Source organism: Microcebus murinus, chromosome 1 (assembly GCF_040939455.1).
Source record: "Microcebus murinus isolate Inina chromosome 1, M.murinus_Inina_mat1.0, whole genome shotgun sequence".
Classification (NCBI taxonomy): Eukaryota; Metazoa; Chordata; class Mammalia; order Primates; family Cheirogaleidae; genus Microcebus; species Microcebus murinus.
This window is the reverse complement of record NC_134104.1, coordinates 76,623,106-76,644,593: the sequence shown is the minus strand read 5'-3', so window position 1 is coordinate 76,644,593 and position 21,488 is coordinate 76,623,106. Positions and strand designations below refer to the sequence as shown.

The 21,488-nt window shown below is 45.7% G+C and overlaps 1 protein-coding gene across 8 annotated transcripts in view; it reads left to right on the top strand.

The window, feature by feature from the left end:
* Positions 1 to 21,488, top strand: part of ST6GAL1 (ST6 beta-galactoside alpha-2,6-sialyltransferase 1) — a 123,814-nt gene that overhangs the window by 17,058 nt on the left and 85,268 nt on the right. For all 8 annotated transcript variants that reach the window (XM_076003074.1, XM_076003100.1, XM_076003103.1 and 5 more), the window contains exon 2: positions 9,731 to 9,872. The gene's annotated coding sequence lies outside the window, so the exon portion shown is untranslated. The remainder of the gene's footprint in view (positions 1 to 9,730; positions 9,873 to 21,488) is intronic.

Here is a 21,488-nt window from a genome sequence, read left to right as displayed (position 1 = left end):
TGAGAGAAGGAGGAAAGCAGCCCACGAGCTGTGACAAAGGCAGCTGGGCTGAATCACCGCTTACCTGAGAGCAGGCTGCAGGATTGCTTTTGTCAATTGTACAGTGCTGGGAAGGGTGCTGGCGGGGCCGAGCTGGAGGTGGTTAATGATGGTAGGAGGATTAATCCCCAGAAGAGGCTTCCTGCCAGAGAACTTGTGGCAGCTACTTTTGTGTTCTGTACAATGAAAATCTCATTCTGGGCTGTAAATTTGGAAGAGGGGAAAGAACAGGCAAGGAGGAGTCGGACCAAAGGCCTCGCCCAGGGAAGTGCTCTGCATGGAAGGAGTCCTGCCCTCGTCTCCTCTGCAGAGTCAGTGACTCGCGGTGGAGAGCTGGGAGGCAACTTACTCCCTTCCCTATTACCCCTTGCAAGGTCATCTTTTTCAGAATGCCCTTATCATCTGGAAAAAGTCACACTCTTTTCAGCCAGACAGACTTGGATTTAAATTCCAGATGTGCCACTTCTCAGCTGTGTGAACTTGGGAACTTCTCTGATCCTCAGGTTCTCGTCTTAATCTATATTAATCATTCCTACCTTATAGCATAGGTGCGAGTCCTGTATGTTGTGTTTAATTTGGTGCTGGCCACATGTTTGGTGATCAATAAATAGTGGTTATTTTTAATATCACAGCTCTTGTTAATGGTTGTTCTTAGTTGTTGGTCACCTAATGGGCCACTCTGCTAGCCACTGTGAATATAAAGCTAGATGAGATATAGCTTTCCTCAGGGAGCTGTCAGTCTGGGAGGAGAGACAGGCGTGTGCAGTGGGACACGGAGGAAAAGGAGTTGCCCAAGCTCTGAGGGAGCTAGAGGTAGGGGAGTGCAGGGGTCCATTCTGCTTGCAGGGCAGGTCAGGGAAGAAGTGATGAAAACCTCAAAGGGCTCTAAAGGATGAAGAGAAGTTTGCCAGGCAGTTGTAGGTGCACTCGTAGGGGAGGGCAGGAACTGACATTAGGGGCTCCCTGGGCAGGTGAGACCTTAGGGCTTTTCCCCTCTGCTGGCATTTGAGCCAGCTTGGTCAGGATGGAGTCTGCAGTCTTTTCACAGCAGATGGGTGGACATGGGCAGGGATCCTGCCAGGCTTGACTGGGAGGGAGGGTGTTGAAGTGGCATTTGTCATTACAGAGGTCTCTTCATAGGTATCTGGGCCCCAGGCTCAGGGTTAACATCAGGAATGGACAGAGGGGGAGGAAGAGATTACCAGACAGGAATTACAAAGGCTGGGCCCGCTGAAATGCAGGCTCCAGGTAGCATGGACTGGCGGGGCTTTATAAAAAAGAGGTACAAAACTGTTGCTATCAAATAGGGACAGTGGGTGAGTGGGAGGGGAGATGTTCAACTTTCACAATTGCTGGGAAGTCCAGTGACCCCATGTGCAGTGCTCAGTGTCACATAAAAACAACCAGAAGAGACCTCCTGGATATTTAAAGATATACATTTGTGGTTTTAGTAATTCACAAATGAATTTAAAAACCCTATGATATACACAAATTGGGTGAATTATCTGGATAAGATAAAGACAGAATTTTGTTTGCTATAAGAATGGCATGTACCACTTAGCTGGTGATAAAAATAAACATAGGATCTTTTGAATACTGAACTCTTACTACATCCAGGCATGCTGTATACTTTATAAGTATCTCATTTAGCCCTTAAGTCCAGCTCTCACTCTCTCTGTGCTGTCCCCACACCACAAGTCTGAATTTGACTGTAGAAAAATATGCCACCATCCTCTAATTCATGACCATGAAACTTAAGTGGACTCAGGTGTTGTAGGCTATCTTGTCCCATTTTCCTTGGTTCAGTGGTTCTCAACTCCGGTTGTCATTAGTGGTATCTGGGGGGAATTATAAAAAGTACTGCTGCCTGAATTCCACTCAAAACTAATAAAATCAAAATCTTTGAGGGATGGATCTGGGCATCAGTAGCTTTTTCTAAAGCTCTGTAGTTAATTTCACTGGGCAGCGATGGTTGAGAACCACTGTCATTCTCTTTAATTGAGATGACCATTTTCACACCTTTTTCTCTCTCTTCAAACCTCGAACACCTCCTTCCCCATCCTTATTCTCAGTTGACAACCTTGTTTCCCACTTACCTGAAAAAATAGTGGCAATCAGAAGAGAACTTTCATACTTCTTGTCTTAGTTCTTTCAGGCTGCTATAACGAAATACCATAAACAGGGTGGTTTATAAACAACAGAAATCTTTGCTCACAGTCTGGAGGGTGGGAAGTCCAAGTTCAAGGTGTGAGCAGATTCGGTGTCTGGTGAGAGCTATCTTCCTAGTTCACAGATGGAGCTTTCTCGCTGTGTCCTCCCATGATGAAGGGGCTAGCTAGTTCTCTGGGGATTCTTTTATAAGGGCACGAATCCCATTAATGATGGCAGAACCTTCACAACTTAATCACATCCCAAAGGACCCAATTCCTAATACCATCATGTTGACGGGTAGGGTTTCAACATGTGAGTTTGGGGGGAACATGAGCATTCAGACTATAGCACATTTTTACCACCAAATCCATGCCCATATATTCTACCTTCTTCCTGTTACTATGGATAATTGTTTTTGCTCCTGCTTTAAGACCAACACCTCCACTTGTGTATATAACTTTACTTCCTCTTACTTAAGGACATGGCAACAGCAATTCTTTCTTCACTTTCTAGTGTTCTCTCTCTTACTGTATCATTCCCATCTGCATCTCTCTCTCTATTTTTATTTCCATCGCCATCTCTATCACTGCCAATCTCTCTCTACCATCTCTATCTCTCTATCTATGACTGTTGTACCTCCTGCCTAAACCCACCCACGTGCATAGGCCCCACCTCTCCTGATCTCATCTACCCCTCTAGCTATTGCCTCCCTTTTCTGCTCCTGGGAAGTTGTCTGCACTTGCTCCTTACAATTCCTCTTCTCTCATTCTCATTTAAACTCATTCTGATCAGTCTTTTGCCTCTGTCACACCACCAAAACTATACCTGTCAGGATTACTTATAGCTCTATTGCCAAATCCAGTTGTCAATCAGTCCTTTTTTTTATCAGTAGCACTTGATATAGTTGATCATTCCATCCCTTGAAGAAGTTTCTTCTCTTGGCTTCTGGGATATTGCTGTATTAGTTTTTTCTCTTCTCTCACTGGCTTCCCCTCCATTTCTTTTGTTGGTTCATCTTCACTTGTTCACTTTGAAGTGCTCTGGGGAGAGGCCCTTGGATTTGGCTTCTTCCCTGTCTCCTCATTCCCTGGGCAATCTTATACCATTCATTTGCTGACAGCCCTCAATATCTCCTTCCCAGACCTTTCTACTGAAATCAATGCTCGTATAGTCAACCATCTACTTGACAAGTTTCCTTAGATGTCCAATAGACATCTCCAATATGACAAGTTCAAAACTAAACTGCTGCTTTTCTCTCTAAAACAGCCATCCCCACTTCAGTAGACGACAACTTCATCTTTCCATTTGCTAGGGCTTAAGACTCTAGGGTCATTCTAGATTCTCTTTCTCTCATGCTGCATCCAGTCTCTCAGCAAACCATGTCAGCTGTACTTTCATAATAAATCAAGAAACCAACCACTTATCAGAGTCATCAGATTCACGCTGGTCCAGTTCTGATTAATCTCAACTTTTAATTTTTAGAACAGCTTCATAACTGGGCCTCCAGCTTATATTCTTGCGCCTATGGTTTATTCTCAAAATAGCAACCAGAGTGATCACTTAAAAAGATGTGGTAACATGTAATTTCTCTGTTCAAAAACCAACAACGGCTTCCCATTGCACTCAAAGCCAAAGTCTTAGAAAGGGCTGGGCACCGAGGCTCACACCTGTAATCCTAGTGCTCTGGGAGGCCAAGGCGGGAGGATTCCTCGAGGTCAGGAGTTCAAGAACACCCTTTCCCTCATCATGATATTAGAGGAGTCTTTCTGCATAAACTCAAGAGGGAAGACCTATAGATATTGCTATTTAGGGTTCTTCAGATAAAATGTACAATTACTCTCACTCACCGTCTAGTAAGTTCCACCAGTTCAGTAGCCCTGCCCATACACATAGAACATCCTTTCACCTTCTTGATGTCTCCCTTTTAAATTTAAAAAGATATCATTTATGGTATTGGATTGTCAAAAATAAAAACAAAGATAGCTAAAGATCACTGGATATTTGAGAAAAGTTTGAAACATAAAAGACAGAAATTAAAAGAGACAAACAAAAACATAAAAAGAAACTCACAAGAAACAGGTAATATAGGGAGCAGAAGAAAACGTCACAAAAACTGTAAATACTAGTCTCAGAGAGACAAGAGAAGATATTGCATTAATAAAATAAAAGCAGTGCGCAACAAAAGGGAATATTCAGAGAATAATGAACTCTTGGAAATTGGAAGTGTGATAGCAGAGTAAGCCAGTAGATGGTTTGGAATATAAGGTTGAAGAAAACGTATAGAAACATAAAAAGTCCAACAAGAAAGGCAATGGAGTGAAAAATAAGAAACGATTATTCTATAAAGTCCAACATCTGAATAGTAAGGCTTACAGAAAAAGAGAATAGAGATAAGGGAAGAATTGTTAAAAAAAATAATATAGCTGGGTGCGGTGGATCCTGCCTGTAGTCCCAGCATTTTGGGAGGCTGAGGTGGGAGAACTGCTAGAGGCTAGGAGTTGGAGACCAGCTTGGGCAACATAGAGGGACCCCATCTCTACAAAAATTTAAAAAAATCAACCGGACATGGTGGTGCACGCCTGTAGTCATAGCTACTTGGAGGCTGAAGCAGGAGGATCACTTGAGTCCAGATCTGCAAGAATTATTTTTTTTTAAAGAACTGATTGATTACATAATGCTATTTGGTGTAGTATGATGAGTTTTACAGTTTTGTTGGAAAAGTTGAGTGCTGAATTAATGACAGGTACATAGAAAATGAAGCAAGCAAATAAACAAATGAGGTGATAATGGACTCCAGAAATAACAACTAAAGAATGTACATGAAAGGAATTAGTCATAGTGCACGTGGCTTGGCTGTGAACCATAATTCATCTCATCATAACAATGTAACTTCTAGTGTTGACTTAATGAAAAATGGTATAACTCTATTGGGAGGATACGGGAAGGAGGGGAGATATATGGGATGGTGGTAAAAAGGCTCATTTCTTATCGCAGGAAGTCAATGAATAACATCTAACATTGAAAAAACCCAGAGGCATGTAAGCAATGCTATTTATATACACTGAGATGACTCTAGAAGAAGATAAAAGAGTTGGAAGGCAGAAATTAGAGATTTGGAGGAGTGGGCAGGGCCTGCTGTTTCTCCTTGTAAGCCTTGCAGTACCACTGGACCTTAAAAATCATGTGTAATGTCTTGCTTGATTTAAAAAAGGGCTCGCTGCCTCTCTATGTATCCAGGCTGGTACATAAAATAGGCGTAACTCAAACTGACTGCTGTAGAGAAGATATTAACAACACAGTCAAATAAGTGAGCAAAATATCTCTCCGTTGGATATTTTGTAAATGGCAGTGGGAGAAGAGCTTCCTTTCTGGAGTTCTCTGTAAATAAATGCTTACACCATTTGCCTTCTGGTCACAGCCCACCATGTGTTCAGTGTGCAGCTCATGTTTAATTTCAGCTTTTTCCTGGGATCTTTTGGCCTACCTTTGTCCTAACACTGGAGGGAAGAAAAGGCCGCTGGGGAGCAGGTTGGTGTGTGGAATTCTGGCTCAGTCACCAGCTTTGTGCCTGAGCAATTACTAGTAATAGCTATTACCAGCTATTAGTATTACTAATAGTTACCAGAGCTCTTGTCACCTCTTCTAAAAATGAAGAAAACATTCCCGACAGCATAGGATTGTGTGAGGAGTAAATGAATAATTTAGTACATAAAGTGCCTGGCATATAATAATTGCTAAAAACAATAAATAAAATAAAATAAAATAGGAATATTTGTGGTTAACCCATGATCTAGGACTGGAGCCCAGTAAGGTTGTGTCCAGGCTCACAGACGAACCATCCAGGAGGGGCGTGAGCCCTGAGAGGGGAAGCGGGAAGTGGAAATCAGCAGGAAGTCTCCGCCTGGTTTTAGCAGAAGTTTTTATTGTATTTTGGGAGTGGTGTCTTCCGATTTGACTGCAGTGCTCAGCAGATTTGTAGAGACCCAGATCCTGGAATGTTTTGTGCTCAAGAATCAATAAAAGCTCTTAGATAATTTAGCTTCCATATTCAAACACAATCAGAACAACTGCCCACATCCCAGATAAAATGGAATACTGAATCCAGGGTTAACAGGGTTATCTTGCCCCGCGGCTCCTATGTGCCTGGCGGAGACTGCTCTTTGAGGCCAGGGACCTGGGGCCGGAAGGCTAATTCTCTGACTCACAACAGAGCCTTTCAGCAATGGTCCTGGCCATGGAATTCTTGGCTCAATGTGAACATCTTTGTGTTGTCCTTTGGTTGTTCATGGGCTCTCAGAATCCTGCTTCTGCGTCTGTGGTCCGTGCCTCACACATTGTATACGAACTTGCAGGAAACACTTGCTGGAGGCAAGAGGGAGTTAATGAGACCAAGACAGCCTTTCAGTTAGTTGTTTGTCTTCTGTGTTACCTGGATGCTTAGGGGTCTCAGGGTGGAGGAGAAAGTGGGCCAGCCGAGTCGCTGCCCGGGCTGTAGGGTGGGGACAGAGTGGTGAGGGCTGCGCTGAGAGATGGAGCCCGAGGAAGGAGCCGAGTACTGTCTTGGCTGGCTGGGCTTCGGGAGAGAAGCAGGGAAACCAAATCTAGATGTCAGGCCCCCTGATGCTTGTGGGACAGGAGGGAGGAGAGGGAGCAGAGCTGGTGGTGACAGATTACAGCAGGACTGTGAATTAAATGGGAGCTGTATTAAAGCTGCAAGGAAGCACATGAGCCTATAGGTGGTTCGGGGACCCTGTGATCAGCTGAATGTGTGATGCCAGATGAGGTGATGGGAGGAGTTTGTATAAATTGAGAATAGCAAAATCACCCAGCTATGCTTTTGCAATCCAGGATGGTTCCATCCAGTGGCCTTATCTGTCAAAAATGCAGCCACAAACTTGGGGAAATAAGTTTTTTTAAAAGAAGGTTTTTGTGCAGCCGCAAAGGATGGCCTGAGCCCCGCCCGGATCATAGGAGAGCCCCCACTCCCACCCACAGCCTCCTAAGATTGGGTGGTGGAGCCAGCTAGGACCCCAGAGCCCATTTAAACCACGCTCTTCTACAAGATGAAGAAACCGAGGTCTGTGTTAGCTCCTTTCCTACCTGGCCCTCACAGGCTGGGTTTTTTGCAGCTGCTGCCCTCAGTGCCAGGCCCCTAACGTGCATAGATTTGCTGTGCTGAACAGAGCTGGAAAGAAGTCCTGCTTTTACTGTCCTGGTTTCCCAGCCCAAGATTATTGCAGTCTTGGGACCTGGAAGAGATTGTTTTAGGTGGGGCAATTTGATTGCAAAGAACAGAGAGATCTAACCAAATTCTACCAGAAAAGGGGTCTACTGAAGGGAATCAAGGGGTGAGTTCAGGCATAAAAAGTGAGAAGTGCAAATGAGCCTCGTAGCCACTAGAGTGGCCAAGCACCTGCTGTCTCTGAGCCTCATGGTTTCCTGTCTCTCTCTCCCCAGACCTCTGCTCTGGTCTCTTGGTAGTCCAGCTTCTTCCCCTTCCCCAGGAAGCAGGGCATGCGGGGCAGGCAGGGCAAGGGGCTAGGTCAGCTAGGAAAGGGCGTGAGACTTGGGTCTTCCAGGTCTTTGCTTGGGTCACAGGGGCAAGACATCCGGTGATCTGTTTAGACAGATTACCTGGTAAATTATCCATCTCTCACTGAAGGTTTGGCCTGGAGAGAAAGGAAGGATGCTAGAAGCTGGCTAGACAGCGATGGAGAGTGGGGTTGTCCCTCCTGGCAAGGAGGCAGGTGAGTCAGCAGCTTTGTAGCACCCTCACCACAGGAGCACAGTGCTCCTGCTGGCCAAGGCTCCTCGCTGGCAAGCTCTCAGCTCTGCCCCTCACTGCTCTCCTCTCCCTACAGTGCCTCTGGCTCCTGGTGTTTTGTTGACATTAATTGTGGACATCAGCAAAGTACTCAAGGCCTCAAGAACGTTTTCTTTTTCCATCTCTCCTGATGCCTTTGTTGTTTACTCTGTTTTACCCTGAATCTTTGTGAGGCCTTGCCCTCAAAGGGCTCACTGTGGCTTCAATTTCATTTGATGTTAGCTCCTATCATCATCTGCACTCTCATGGTGTGACTCTTGTTTCTCTTGTATCTAAGAGTTTCTTCCTCCCGGCCACTGTCCTTATGTAGCTACCACTCCTTTGTTCCTCAATGGGTTTCTCGCTGTTATCCCCCTTACCAATTCGTATTCATGCACTGCCCCTTGCCCCAAGCCTTAATTAGGGGAGCTCATTTTAGCATCCTGGATCTTGTCTTAGACTTGGGCCGGGCTGAGTGTGAGCATGAAAAATGAGAAGTCAGACTTGCAGAACCCCCATTCATTTCCCCTAGAAATGTTATCCTGGTGAATGAGGATGTGGGTGAGGGAGGGACTGGGGAAGAGAAGAACGTTAGAGGATTGGGCATATTTCTCCACTGCTGGGAGGAGTTTCTATGGTACAGTAGTCCTGGAGGTGGCTTGCCAAGACTGTTCAAAAGTCTGAGAAATTTGGAAACTCTGTGACCAGCAATTTGATTTCAAAGACTGTGTCTTAAGAAAATAATCATTGATCTCCACTCAAAGATTTAGTTTTAAACACTATTTGTAATTAGGAAAAAAAAGTTGAAGATGACTTAAATGTCCAGTCTTTGGGGCTGGGTAAAATTTATGGCACAGCTGTGCAGGGTGCCATACTTGGCTCATTGGAGCTCCATGGGTACATGCATATAATATTATGTAGCCATTAAAATGACGCCAGAGAAGCCATTAAAATGCTACTGCTGAAGACTACTTAATGACACAGCACTCACTAAGCCACGCTTAGCTTTGCCACATCTTTATAAAACATCTAGAGAACAAAAGGAAAAAAACTCAAAACAAAAACAAGGCGATGTATGTTGTCTGTGGTTGAGTGAAGAATAGATAACTTCTTTTCACTTAATTATATTTTCTAGAATTATAGATTGAACATAAATTTCTTTGGCATTAGGAAAACCAACAATTACTTTCAAAACAAATGCTATCCACCCAGACAGCTATAATAATATATGGGTTAAAATTTAGGCTCAGTTAAAAACGATTCCAAAATGAATTAGAAATTGAATTCACATTTGTAGCAGCATAAACAACATACTATAGGTCAAAGGGAGACTGTAAGTTTGATGTATTTGTTGATTGGAGTCATTGGTCGGGAAGCCATATCTGAACGAAGGACTTGGGCCAGATCTGTGACTTTCTAACTCTTGCTATTTTTACCACTGATCATGAGTAGCACAAGGATTCAATGAATGTAGTAGAGTTTGCTTTGCTTAATCTGCATGGTGGCTCTGAAATTGTGCAGCCCCAAAGGGGGTGGGTCTGGGTGAACATGCAGCCCATTTAGGTCCTGGGAAGGAGGCTGGCTCCCTCTGGTGAGGGCTGAGGTTCTGAAAGAGTCTCTGAGGTGGCAGGAATGACCAGGGCTGGCCGAGCAAGGGCTCTTACCCTCCTGTATGTATTAACATATGTGCTTTTGGTGCTCAGCTGGCAACTCTGCTTTGTTTTTTTCCCTCTGCAGGCAGGGGTAGAGCCAACTGTGCAGAGCCCTGAGGCCAGCAGCCCTGGGACAAGCAGTGGATGTCATGGAGCCCAGCTGAAATGGACCGGCCCCCTTGAGCCTGTCCCAATCCCTGGTCCCAGGTTTCCATCCCAGTGCTGAGGTAAGACCCCCTGGATCCCAGCTTGAGGAAAGAGTGGACAGACTGCCTTTTGTTGAGGAGGGGCCTTCTCTAAGGCTCAGGAAAGAAGGAACAATTGTTTCTGGTTCAGTCAAACCATCTGCTTTGGCCTCAGCCCCTTGGGAGGCAAGATCATTTGGTGGCCAAAGAGGCATCTGATTTGTCAGAGCAGATCTTTTGGAATCTTGACAGGGAGTTGTATTTTCTCAATTGCTGGTGAAATTTGAACTCCAAAGGGAATGAATTTCTCATCCAGGTAAGACTGAAATAGATTCAGGTGAATGCTTAACTTAAGTGTGCCTCCTCTGTTCTGCAAGGGAGCTTTTAGGAACCCCCCCCCCTTCTCCCTCCATCCTGAGGAAGACAGAGTGACAGAAATTGTACAGGGAAGTTATTCCAGAACTTTCCAGTAAGCTCACTAAAAATGATTTTAACTACCTAGATAAGTTCTGATTGTAAAGATCTTATGTGCTCATAGGATGATTGGAAAAACACTGATGTGGAAGAAAATAAAATGTCTGAAATTTTACCCCTGTTAACAATCTTTCATGTAGTTTTCTATTAAGGTTACTTTTTAAACTTCCACAGTTGTTGATTTCTCTTGGATGGAGAAAGAAAGGTGAGGCAGAAGGAACACTCAGTTAGGAGCCAGGAAAACCTGCCTTTCGTCTGGAAACTCTATAGAGCTAATTTTTTAAAAAAAAATTCAAGAAATTTGCAAATGGGTTGTTAAAAAATTGTTGAAAACTGTTGGTGGCTTGAAATTGACCATGGTGGGAAAATTTACATTATGGAAATTAGCAAATACTACAAACCAGGGCTTTTTTACTTTTGGAAATTTTGAAAACAAACCACTGTTTCCAGTGCCTACTCTACCAACAGGCTGCAAGGCACCTGCTGGGGCAAGTCACTTTACCTATGTATCCCTTTGTCCCTTCATTTCCTCACCTGTGAGCAGTAGGTATTCAATAATGTCAGTTGCACGAATAAATGAGAGTGAGATTTCTGTCATTATTTCATAAGGCAATTGCAAGGGTCCCATAAAATCATGAAAATGAAAATGTCTTGCATACAGCAAGGTTCTCTGCCCATTTAGAGAGGGGGTTTAGCTGAAAGGGAAACCCCCAGTTTATTAATGGAGAAACATTGCATCTCTCCCCTTTGGCTCTTTTTCTTGGGGCGTCTGTGAATTTCTGACACCCTTTTATGAAGGCAGATGAAAACCTTCCATTTACTGACCAACATCTGGGGCAGATTTCCTTCCTGGAAAAGTCAAGAAGTTGCTGAAAGTGTGAAAAGGAAGCCTTAAGCAAAGCAGGCTGTGAGAGCCAGAACTGAAATCAGAGCTTTTGACTCATAATCTCTAATGGGGGTGGGAGGGGGGCGACTTCCTGCCAAAAGTGAAATTTCAACAAAAGCCTCTTTCTTCAAAGCCCTGCTGTGGCTGAAGATTAGAGCTAATTAAATTAACATAATGAAATCTCAGCCTCTGCCCTTCCCCCTCTGCTTCCTGTATCTTCTTGTTCCCTCTGGGCACATCCTTCATGTGTCAAGGAGGGGATGGGGAGTGGGTGGGGCGTCAGTTAGGCACCAGTTAGTCTTGGTAGAATTGTAGGTTCAGAAAAGCATGCAGGTAGTGAGGGCTGTAGAGGCCATCTGGTTCCACACCCTCATTTAGGAAGCCAGGTCACACAGCTGGCGACTATCAGCGCCTGAGGTGGGAGCTTGTGCTCCTGGGGAGGCTGGGAGCCCAGGTTGGGGTGGTGGGCGCTGCTCAGGAGGCCACCGGATCACGGAGCCCTGCACAGAACTGGCAGGGGAGGCGGTGGGTGGGTCTCCAGGTGCCAGCCCTGCCTCTACCCTTCCCAGACCCTCCCCTGTGTCTGCTGCCAAAGCCCTGGCGGTGCAGTGCTGGGTGCCCCTCTAGTGTGTCTGGACTTAAGTCTTCCTCATCAGGGGCCTGGTGTTTTGGGTCAGTGGAACCAGCTAAGATCTTATTCTGAGGAGCTTTGCGTATATTTATGATGAAGGCAAGGGAAGGACGTCGACTGAGCTCCTGATGGTTCCAGGCACTGTTTTGTGCTCTGTCTACATTATCGCGTTTAATTCTGCAACAACCTAACGGGGTATCTATCCCCCTGTTGCAGATGTGGTAATTGAATCTCAGAGAGGTAGAGAGACTTGTCCGCAATTTCATAGCTCATAGGCAACAGGGATGTAAACCAAGCCTGTCTGTGACCCCCACAGCTTCTCAGAGCTACTCCGTCTCACCCACAGTCAATCCAGTTGCTACATGCAGTCCCTCCCCTCGGGGCATCACTCCGCCTCTGAAGCTGTGTGAACAGCTGCAGCTCCAAGTGCTTGGGCTTTACAGAGTGCTGTACTGTTCCTTTCAAATCCCAAGGGCTCTTCCTTGGAGAGTAAGACAGCATCAGGGCTGGGGGCCTTTATAGAGTCAGAGAGTGTAGTCCTCTTGCTCACTGGATGCCCCAGGAGGTAAGATGCAGTGAGCTCCCAGGTCTCCCAGGCATTTAGAAGCAGCAGGGGGCTTCTCAGCCTCTGGACTCTCAGAACTCTTTCCAGGGGTCCAAGGGAGCACTGAGATGGATATATCTGATTTTCCTCCATGACTGAGGGAGAGATTATTCCTCTGGCAAAAGGGATTTAATTCAGTGCCATGGATATTTACTGAAAGCCTACTATGTGCCCAGCCAAATATCTCAGCCTGTTTGGGCAAGAATTTCTGGCCCCGCCTTGGGCGTACAGCTCTGACCAGGGCCAAGGGAGGAGCTTCCCCACTTCAAGACTGTCTATGACCTTCTTTTTCCCATCCGTCCTGTAATCAGGCACCTCCAGCCTTTCCTTCAGGAACTCTAGGGGGAAAGTTACTTCTCAAGTGGCTGCGTGTCCCAGACCCCTGAACACAGAGTTTTAAGTCCTCAACCTGTTAATGGTGGGTGTCAGGAAGATCCTTGCAGAGGTGTGAGGCTGAGGGGGAGAGGCAGAGTGGCAGAGGGAGCAAGGTGGGTGGGCGCTGCCAAGCGCGGTTGGGTGCTCTGCCTTCAGCTTCAGTTCAGCAGAGCACTCAGAGAGCATGCCTTAGGGCCCAAAGAGTTCCTTGGAAGGCTTGCTGGTTAGCCTTCCCATCTTTCACTTGAGGAAGTGGAGGCCTGGAAAAGGGAAGGACCTGCACAAGTGGAACTGGGGGCTGGTCATTTATACCAAACCACTCTGGTGGCAGGGGGAAGGGTGTCCCGGGGACCACGCAGAGCCCACTGCTTGCCTTAGCCTGTCTGGTTCAGTACCTGTGATGGGCTGGGCTTGGCCCCTGGGGGGATTTGTGGCAATGGCAACCCAGAAGAGAGAGGGTGTTATCTCAATGATGCCAGAGATCTCCCGCAGCCCCACTCCCCCCAGCCCTCACTTTGGATCTTTCTTAGAGGTCTTGCTTAGGCCAGGGAGCTGTCACCTGTGGCTTTAGGCTGGGAATTTGCCATTGTGGGAAGGCATCTCAATACAGAGAAGAGCACCCCAGCTTTGAAGGCATTTGACCTGGGTATAAGCCTGACTTGATCATAGCTGCATGACTGCCTTGGTTTTCTGACCCAGTTTCCTCATCTGTAAAATGGGTTGAATAATACACACCTCGTATGAAGATTAATAATTATTTATGTAAAGTTTTTTTTCCCATAAAGTAGATGCCTACTAAATGGTATCCATTATTCTTTTTTCATGTACCTTTATTGAGGTATGATTGACAGACAAAAATCTGCACATATTTAAATTGCACAACTTGATGAGTTTGACATAGGTATATACTCACAATTAAGTTAATGGGCATAACCATTACCCCTAAAAGTGTCCTCCTGAGCCTTATCCCTCCCTGCTGCCCTTTCCATTTCCTGCCCTGCATTCCCAGGCAACCACTAAGCTGCTTCCTACCACTATAGATTACTTTGAATTTTCTACAACTTTCTATAAATGAAATTATACAGCATGTGCTCTACTTTCACTCAGCATAATTATTTTGATTCCATCTATGTTGTTCTGTGTATCAATAGTTCATTTCTTTATTGCTGAATAGTAATGGATATACCACAATTTATTTATTCATTTACCTGTAGTTAAACATTTGGATTATTTCTAATTCTGGACCATTAAAGCCACTATAAGCATTTGTGAAAAAACTTTTGTGGAGACATATACATTTATTTCTTTTGTGTAATTCCCTAAGAGTAGAATGGCTGAGTCATATGATTGATGAGTATTTAATTTTTTAAGAAGCTGCCACTTTTCTAGAGTGGTTGCACCGTTTTGCATTGCCACCAGCTGTGTACTAGAGCTCCAGCTGCTCCATTTCCTTGCCAACACTTGGAATGGTCAATCTTTTGAATTTTAGCCATTTTAATAGGTGTGTGGTGATATCTCATTGTGGTTTATGAGTGTTTCTCTAAAGATTAATGCTAGCAGCCATCTTTTTATGTGCATATTTGCCATCTGCATATTTCCTTTGGTGAAATGTTTGTTCATATCTTTTGCCTATTTTTTAAAAATTGGGTTGTGTTTGTCTTCTTATGATTGAGTTGCAAGAGTTCCTTATGTGTTCTATAGACAAGTCCTTTATTGTATATGCTTTGTAAACTTTTTTCTCCAATTCCATGGCTTGCACATGGCAGGAGACAGAACCAAACAAACTAATAATTATAATTCAGTTGAATAAGTGCTATGCACAGGAAGTACAGAGGAAGAGCAGTAATCTTAGGATGAGAAGCCAGGGGAGCTTCCTGGAGGAGAAGGTGTGTGGACTGGGTGTTAAAGGAAAGTAAAAGTTAGCTAGGTGAGGGAAGGGCCGTCTCTGTAGAAGTTTGTATGTGCAAAGGCATGGAGATATGAAATGTCATGGGACATGCATTTCATGCATTTCATAACTGTGAATAATTTGACCTGGTTGGAACATTGGAATTTTGGAGCAGAAAGACGTGAACTGGAATCCCAGCTCCCCCACTTACTGGCTGTGTGCCTATTTTTTATTTTAACTTCTTTTGAAACAATTTAGATTCACAGGATGTTGCAAAGTCAGTACATACAGATCTGGTGCATCCTTTATTGAGTTTCTTCCAGTGGTTTCATCTTATGTAATTATAGTACAATATCAAAAACAGGAATGTGAGATTGTATAGTTATATGTCATTTTCTCATGTGTGGAGATTAGTTAGGCATCACCGCAATCAAGATACAGAACTATTTCATCACCACAAAGATCTCCCTTGTGCTGTCTCTTTGTAGTTACACTGGCTCTCCCTTCTGGTTTTCATCTCTATAAGTTTGTCATTTGAGAATATTCTATAGAGTCATATAATATGCAACCTTTTGAGATTGTATTTTTTGCACTCATTATAATGCTGTTCAGGTCTACCAAGGTTGTTGATTGTATCAATAGTTTGCTCTTTTTTTTTTTTTTATTACTGAGTAGTATTCCATAGTATGAATGTACTGCACTCTAATGTTGAAGGACATTTTGGTTGTTTCCAGTCTTTGGCTATTCCAAAAAAAGCTGCTATGAACAGTCATGTGCAGGTTTTTGTGCAATGTAAATTTTTGTTTCTCTGGTATAAATGCCTAGGAGTGCAATTGCTGAGTTGTATGATAAGTATGTTATTTAGTTTTTAAAGAAACTGGCAAACTATTTTGTATAGTGGCTATTGCATTTTATATTCCCACAAGCAGTGTGATCTACTTTCTCCACATCCTTATCAGTATTTGGTGTTGCCACCTTCTTTACTGTCCTAATAGGTGTATAGTGATCTCATTGTGGTCTTAATTTTTGTTTCCCCAGCAGCCTCTCTTTCTGCTCCTCAGGTGTGGCTGTCTGAAGCTAGACCCCAATCCTGTACTCCTTGAGTGTGGGAAGCAAGAGCATCTAGTGCTGCCAAGTCCCTCCCACCATTTCCAGAGGTGCCCCAGAGGGAGGACTTCCTTGTCCTTCAACCCAGTCCACCAGTTACAGGAGATGCTTCATTGTTCTGGTAGCCCCAGGAAAGTGATATTTTATAGAGCTGTGTATTTTCCAGATAGGATAGGTTTTTTTCAAAGATGAGCAAACAACCTGAAAGTGCTGATGTTCCACTGTGCTGTCCACCCTGTCCCTTCCTGGGGCCAGTGTGCAATATCTGCACTTGCTGGCAGCTGAGAGAAGAAAACGCCGGAGTTGGCCCCAGATGACTGTTTTTCAGTGTTGGGAGGTCTGACAGTGCCAAGGGCAGCTGCTGTGGCCTCAGGCTCTCCCCAAGCTCAGTGTCTTCTATGCCTTCCATTTATAGATAGAGAGGTAACTTCAGTGCTTTGGGGAAAAAGACAATAGCAGCTAACAATTATATTGCACGTTTTATATAGCATGCACTAAATGTTTTATATATATTAACTGATTTAATCCTCATGGGAGTCCTACGAGTTAGCTACTATTTGTATCTTCATTTTATAAATGAGCAAACAGGTGCAAAGAGGTCTCTTATCTAGTGAGTTGGAATTTGAACCTAGGCAGTATGACACCCAAGTCTGTCCTCTCAGTCGCTGTGCTGTCTTGCCTGTCACTAACTGTACACTACCAGTACTAGTGAACTTCACGTGGTATACACCTTGCTGTGTGAGCCCGAAGGGTCTTGGAGTCTCCCCTTAGGAGCACGTGGGTAGGAGAGGAGGCTGTGCCATGAACTTTCTCTGGGGCAGGGGCAGGGGCAGGGGCAGGCTGGGCTGTTGAGATGGGGAATAGAGCAGTGGGAAGGCGAATATGTCTCCAGGAGGGTAGCGAGTTCCTGGGAGACCTGCACTAGGCATGGGCTGCCCAGGTGTGAGTGGGCCTCAAGCTCTGAGTCACCACTGTGAAGACACTCTTCTATTCTGAGCCTGCTGTGCAGGGCTGGCTCACACACACTGGGGGAAGATGTTGGAGCCGGATGACGCGGGGCCCTGACCTTGGGGGACAGCACATGACTACACTGGCCCTCAGGTTTTCAGCCGCCTGCCTATACAGCAGTAACCTTGACTGTGTGCTGTAGTGACACCCGTCCAGCCTCGCCCATCAGGGATGGCAGGAAAAGAGCCTGGAAAAGATCTTTCTAGCCTGGTAGATCTGGCTTCCAGTTGCAGAGCCTCAGTTTCCTTACCTGTAGACAGGGCAATAATAATACCTAGTTTGTGTTCTGTTGTGAGGGCAAAGTTGGGGTGGTGTAGTGAAGTGCCCTCAGAAGCCTTGGTTCCCTCTCCTTACTCTTTGTCTCTTCTCCTCCCCTGGGGGCCCTCAGCATGAACACCCAGCTGCAGGGTGGTGCTGCACTGACGGAAAACACGGTGTAGTGCCTTGGGCCTGTTCAGTCAGTGGAGAGTGTCCACTTGCTCACTGAACTTTTCAATTGAGCACTTACTATGTGGTTGGGTCTGTGGTAGACACTGTGACCACATGAGCCATGGTCTTTGACCTCACGTAGCATGTGGTCTAAAGAGTGAGACAAATGCTGATTAAATAATAACACAATGAAATGTGAAGTCATGAATTGGTGGGTTGCTATGCAGGAAGCTCTGTAGTGCCGTGTGAGTGGACCACAGTCGGAGGGGCCAGTAAACACTTCCTCAGGAAAGTGGTTCTGACCTGGGGTCTGATGCCTTAGCTTTGAGCCACTCAGGAGGCCAATATGGAACATTCTGTAGGATCAGTTCACGTTACGCTGTGTCCTGACTACAGACTGACCTGATGCCTGGCCACCCCGGGCTTTCCTGTCCACTCCAACAACTCAGACTATTCTGGAAGGTTACCCATACCCACCCATTCCCAGCTGCTGCTGAATCCCCAGGGACTGAGATAAGCTCAGAACCTGTGCCTTTCAGGCCCGGGTCATCTTTTCTGTTGTTTGGTTTTGAATGTGCTCGTGACTCAGTCAGTTCATTCCTCAGCTGAACATGGGGAGCCACCACAGTGGTTTTGATCATTATACAGATTTGTTAAAACAGATTTTTTTTTTGTTGAGGTATGATTTATATTCCATGAAATCAACCCACATTAAATGTACAACACGGTGCTTTTTTTTTTTTTTTAGCAAATTTACTGAGTTGTGCAGCTGTCATTGCAATCCAGTTGTAGAACATTTCTGTCATTGGTTGGGTCATTTTTACGTGCAAAAGGCAAGAGAATTATTTGTAATCTTATGGAATTAGTTTCATGCTCGCAGCAGGAGGATCTCATTAATTAATTCAATTAGTATTTACTGAGCACCTGCTGGAGCCCACAGCTGGACTAGGTGTAAAACGGAATAAAGAGACAGACAAGCTGGGGTGGCTGCGTGGCCGTGGCCGATCGCCTTCCTGCGGAAGATACGCTATTAAATGTGACTCGCCTGCTTGCATGGGGTTCATGGCCGCTGCAGAGCAGGTATTTTCTTTCCACCCTGTGGCTCTTATTTGAAGACAAGGCAAGGCCCTTGCTTTTGCAGTACCTGGTATTGCACTGAATGATTGGCGGAGCTGACAGAGGGAAGTGCACTCTCCAACATCTGCAAACACCTCTAGCCTTTGGCAGTCTTGGATGCAGGGTCTTGGAAGAGAGGAGAGTGGGTGTGCTGTCTACAGTGCAAAAGATTTGATAGTTGGAATTGGGGTGAGGGTGCACGGAGGGAAGAAACAAGCACTGGCCAAGTCAGGTCGGCTAGCTAGGGTGGATTCAGGGAAGGGTGCCTATGTGCATGGTGGGGTGCTTCTTGGTGGCTAGGGAGTGGGGTGGTGTGCAGTCTTGTATGATAGACTTGGAATTTGGACTTAACGGAGTAAACATGGAAGATGCTATTTAAGTCTCTGAGGAGGGGCAGGGGATAGGTTAGGAGGCTCTCATGAGGGTCTTAATATTAGGTGATATAGACCCAACTTCAGCATGGGTGGCAGGGCAGGGAAAGAAGAAGTGGAAGGGAGAGAAGATTCTGCCAGGGAGGGGAGTGGCTCTTCTCTTGGTCTGTACCTGCCCTGTCCATCTGCATGATGCACTTCAACAAAGCCCTGCCTGTCCACAGCCAAACTCAGTAGCTCCCCATATCCTGTTCTCCCCTTGCCTGGCAGACTTTCTATTCTCCCATCCACTCCTCTCTCCTTGTCCCACTCCTCTTTCCCAGGAGGAAGGAGAGGAGCCAGGGAAGGAGCCAGAAAGAAGCAGAACACTGTGCGCATGAAAGGCGGTGCCCGAGGAGGCAGTGGAGAGAGATTTCCAGAGAGGATGGCTGGCAGCGCCAAACGCTGCAGTGAGTGAGGCTGGCGGGAGGAAGGGTGGGGGACTCAGGGCTGGGACAGGGGTGAGGCCAGTTCCGAACTGTTTCTTCAGAGGAAAAGCCTCCCATAGGAAGCTGCCTAAAGCTGCGTGGGAGCCCACTGGTCTCCTTTCCCACTCCAAGACAGCCCTGCAGGCTCTCTACCACTGACTCGCTGGAGTTCCTGTGTTCCTAAGTCCTGCCATAAAGAATTCTGAGACCCAGAGAAGCACTTTACTTGCCCCAGGCCACACAGGGTGGTGTGATCTCCCAAGTCTTCTTTTGCTTTTCTTTGATTTATCCCTTTTAGTTGGTTCACACTTTTCCATCACTTCCCCCTAGTCTCCCTCCCTCCATAAGAATTGGAAGCAGAGAGTTAACAGTCAAGGTCTGATTTATGTCTGCAGATGCAAGAATAGAGTTATAATTCTGAGAGTCCATTTATCGTGTGCCTGCAACTGCCAAGCATTGTTTTAGGGTCCTTTATATCCATCATTTTACTTAATTCTCAGAAAAACTTTTGAAGTGTGTGTCATTATCCCATTTTCCTGATGAGGAAAGTGAGGCTCAGACCAAATGGCTTGCTTCTTTTTGCATAATTACTAAATGGTGCTGTTGGGATACAAAGCTTATACTCCCCCCCCTCCTCCCCCCCTCCATACACATTCCTTCTGTTGTTCATATTTACTGAGTGCTTTAATGCCAGGCACTGTTTTAGGTGCTGATGCAGTATGATCAAAGGAGACAGGATCCTGCTGAGATGGACCCCACTCACCTCCTGATGTGAGGGAGAGGGGCCTGTTTTTCCCAAGGTCTCCTGTCCTAGATGTCTCTGGGTGGGTATGGTGGCTGCTGTGATTTTTGGCTATTGCTGAGGTGGAATCCATGGCCCAGCTCGCTACTCAAGCAACAGGTCACACGGCTTCCTCTCTCTCTGCTCTGGGTCTCTGAAGCCTTCTTCTGTGAGACTGCCCATAGGTGAGAAAGTTTATTCTGTAAGGAATGTGACTGTTCCTCTCTCCCTGCCAGTTTTCCCCACATTTCCTTGCTTTTATCACCAAACACTTCCTTCAGCCACCACCGCCGCCGGCAGAAGTCTGATTCAGCTCCGGGATTTGGCCCTGATAAAGACAAGTTATTTTGGCCTCTTCTGCCCTAAGCCCCAGTGAGAATTTGGACCCAATGTGTTTACTTGTCATTTTAGACTGTTTGCCAGAGTTTGCGGAAAAAAGCCTGTATTATTAATGCCTGGGAACAGCTGCACCCTGCCAGGTTGTCATGTGAGACCTCTGAAAGGCCCCGAGCTACAAGGCCAACAGCTCTCCAGGGCCCACTGGGTCAGGTGGGAAATGTGATCCTGCAGAAACTGCAAATAGCCAAGGAGGGCAGAAAGCTACTTGGAAGGGACTGCTTGGAGTCTCAGTCGGAGACACGACAGCCCAGCCAGCATCTTGAGAGGGCTGATTCCAGCAGAGTCTCCGTGGGGCCCGCTATTTCTGAAGATCTTTTAGTCTGTAGGCTCCTGCCCTGTAAGATGAAAATGAAGACATTAATAATCAGTTTAGTAATATTTTAGAGAGCCATCATTTCTTAGAGTGGATACTACCTTCACCACTTGGAATAAATTAGTTTTAATCTTCAGAGCAAGCCTTTGAGGTGGGTGGATGAGAAAACAGCCTTAGGTTAAGTGAATTACTTTAGGTCATGTTGCAGGTAGTTAAGGGCAGGTGGGACTCACACTCCAAGGTCTCTCTGGCTGGAAGCTCATGTTCTTTTCAGGACATTGTGAGCCACTAGACACAGAATCACGTCTCTCTGACTCACCTGCAGTTTATCCTGCCGTGGGTTCCACCTCCTCTGTCTCTCATCTTTGTCTCTCCCCATTGTTCTGTAAACATCTTCTGGAGCCTGGTATTCCACTGGGCACTTGACCGGAGTTCAGTGTCAGCTGGGCCAGGGTTTAGTGGGGTGCATAGTGAGGAAAGATGGTCTTTGGCGCCTTGTCTTCTATCAGCTGGAATGGCCCCTCTTCACCTCTTCATGCCCCACCAAAGCTCTTCTTTAGTGCCAGGAGCTCACCACGGAGTTTAGAAGAAACAATTTAATAATGTCACTTGCTTGCTTAGAAAACCTCCACCAGTCCCAGTTGTTCGCAGGACAAATTGAAGCTAGAAACACCGTGTCTGGTGCAGATTACCTATTCAAGCCCACTTTCCACCACTGCAGCCCCTTCCCCTGCCTCACCCCACAGCTTCTTCTCAGTCCTGCAGGCCGCTCATGACTGAGCCTTTCCACTGCTGTTGTCTTTGCTGGG